The sequence below is a fragment of the Chiloscyllium punctatum genome, unplaced genomic scaffold (assembly GCF_047496795.1).
Source record: "Chiloscyllium punctatum isolate Juve2018m unplaced genomic scaffold, sChiPun1.3 scaffold_468, whole genome shotgun sequence".
In the NCBI taxonomy this organism is placed as follows: Eukaryota; Metazoa; Chordata; class Chondrichthyes; order Orectolobiformes; family Hemiscylliidae; genus Chiloscyllium; species Chiloscyllium punctatum.
This window is the reverse complement of record NW_027310202.1, coordinates 22,501-25,000: the sequence shown is the minus strand read 5'-3', so window position 1 is coordinate 25,000 and position 2,500 is coordinate 22,501. Positions and strand designations below refer to the sequence as shown.

General features: G+C 65.3%; 1 non-coding gene across 1 annotated transcript; it reads right to left on the bottom strand.

Annotated features, from left to right (window-relative positions):
• Positions 1-973: 973 nt before the first annotated feature.
• LOC140472902 (5.8S ribosomal RNA) lies at positions 974-1,127 on the bottom strand. The gene has a single exon (XR_011957937.1). It is a non-coding gene; the product is annotated as a 5.8S ribosomal RNA (ribosomal RNA).
• Positions 1,128-2,500: the final 1,373 nt, after the last annotated feature.

Genomic DNA, 2,500 nt, shown 5'->3' with positions numbered 1-2,500 from the left:
ACGCCGCTCCTGAACCCAGCGGCCCCGAGCCGGACGAGTTGAGGAAGGCACGCCGACGGTGACAGGGTACGGAAGACACAGCGGTGGCCTTCTGGCGACTTGGCCCCCGACAGCCCGACGTTCCGCCGTCCTCCCGATGGCCAGGAGGACCGTGCGGGGGTCGGCCGACGGCGTGGTAGGTGTGCCTGCACGGTGACGGAGCACACACCACGCCCGCCAACCCCTCCGTACCTCCCGAGACCGGTGGCAGGACGGAGCGGAAAACGTGCGGACTGAACGGGAGAGCCAAGAGCCAGCGATCCACGCGCGTGCGACCGTCCAAGTCACAGCGTTCGACGAAAACCTCCTCCCTCGGCCAGGCACTCGGCGCCAGCAGGGGAGACAGGATCAGACGCCCCGCCGGCCACTTAAGGCCGAGGACGAACCACGAGACGGGCGGCTGCAGCAGCGGGCGGCCTGCAGCTCCCAGCACTCTCAATCGATCAACCATCGAGTCGGGTCAGCGTGTCAAACCGGCGAGCTCCACGGTCAGGCCGGCGGCGCACCAGCACCGGACCTCCGCGGCTCCCTTCACTCTTTCCACTGCCAGCCAACCGAGAGACGGACCCAATGCGGACGTGCAGAGCTTAGGCAGACCCCCCACTGGAGGCTCAACACTTCGTGGCAGCTCCGTGTCCCAGAGACCAGGAGGGTTGGCACACACACACAGTGTGAACCACCGACAGCCATTCTGGGACCGGTGACAGCCGTGCTGGCCCCACTGCCACGACACAGACGGACGCCAGGCCGCGCTCCCCGGCGGGGGGATGGCGTCGAGCCTGACGAACGGAATGTGCAGGGTGGGGGGGAAAGGCCAAGCGCTCCGACGCCGGAGGGCTCCGGAGTCTGAACTTAGGGGGACAAAGAGGACGGGTCCTCTGCGACACCCCAGCCGCGCTCTCGCCAGCCAAGGCGAGTGCGATTGATTGCCAAACGACCCTCAGACAGGCGTGGCCCCGGGAAGAACCCGGGGCCGCAAAGTGCGTTCAAAGTGTCGATGATCAATGTGTCCTGCAATTCACATTAATTCTCGCAGCTAGCTGCGTTCGTCATCGACGCACGAGCCGAGTGATCCACCGTCAAGAGTTGTCTGAGTTTGTTTTAGGTCTCTCCCTCGCCAGAGGAAAGCGACCCGGACCGCACATACGCTCCCCACCTTGAGCTACAGCCACCTGCACGCCGGCGTGCGGGCGGAGCAGGGTGGCGTGAAGCGATGGGGAGCACCATCCTGGTGCGGCCCGCAGAAACATACGTCTATTGGGGGGAGGAGGACAGGGCGCCCAAGAGGCGATGCGTGCCCCAACGCACCGCAGCGACGGAGGCAGGATCACCGCCACCATGTCGCCCGCCTAGTATCACGAGGCGTGCAGCAGCTTTGCCCTAGGAAAAGCAGAGGCGGGAACGGGCACCGGCCATCGGTTCGGCAGCGTCACTGACGCGTGCACGTGGCGGCGTGTCGGCGAGCGGACTTCCTGCGAGGAGGCGGGGGCGGCACTCGCCCGAGCAGACGCCCGCCCGGCCCAGCCACCGCCGAGGTGGACTGGGAGTCGCGGCAACGGCTCGTCATACTCGTTCCCACACTCACAGCGCAGCTTGCCCGCAAGCCACCGACCACCGATCGACGCCAGGCGCCCCGACCGAGAGCGGGATCGCTCGTTCGCCCTGCTGGCAGTTCGCTGGGGATCACTACTGCACGGAGCTCGGAGACCGACGGGCGGCAACTCGAGAGTCTTTAAACCACCACCCCCATCCCGCAAGTGCAAAGAGGCTGTATACGCACAGACGGGTGAGGGGAATAGGTACCCCGTCGGGTTTGAAGGGAGCGTGACTAGATAGCAACGATGTAAACCCAGCCGATTTGGGAGCGAAAGACCGGCGCCTGCATCACCGGCTTCGTTTCCCGTGGCTGGAGAGTACACCGAAACCCTCCGTCTGTCGCGAGCTCCCGACGACGCGGTGCCGCCAAGCAGCAGGGCCGGACCTGGTGTGGCTCCCCTCGTCGATCACAGACCGGTCGGCACTACTGACGAGACGGTGGAACGGGCTTCGCCCCTTGTGACGAAGGGTGATGCGAACCCGCCCGCCCGCGTGCGTTCGGGGTGGACTCGGCAAACGGAGATTTGAAATCGGAAAGTGTCCTCCTGCCCCGCGCAGGTAGGCGCCCAACAGTTGTGGGGGGTTTGGCGGTGACCACGGCTGCAGGGCCTGCTACCCCGACGAGCTCTCCTGCTGGCCCCGAAACCACCCTCGCGAGACAAGTTGAAACGGAAACGGGCGTACCCCCAAGCCGACGATCCTTTCTTATTTGTTACTTTTTTTTTCACTTGCTCGAGTTGTGGCGATTTGGCGGTGACCACGGCTGCAGGGCCTGCTACCCCGACGAGCTCTCCTGCTGGCCCCGAAACCACCCTCGCGAGACAAGTTGAAACGGAAACGGGCGTACCCCCAAGCCGACAGAGAT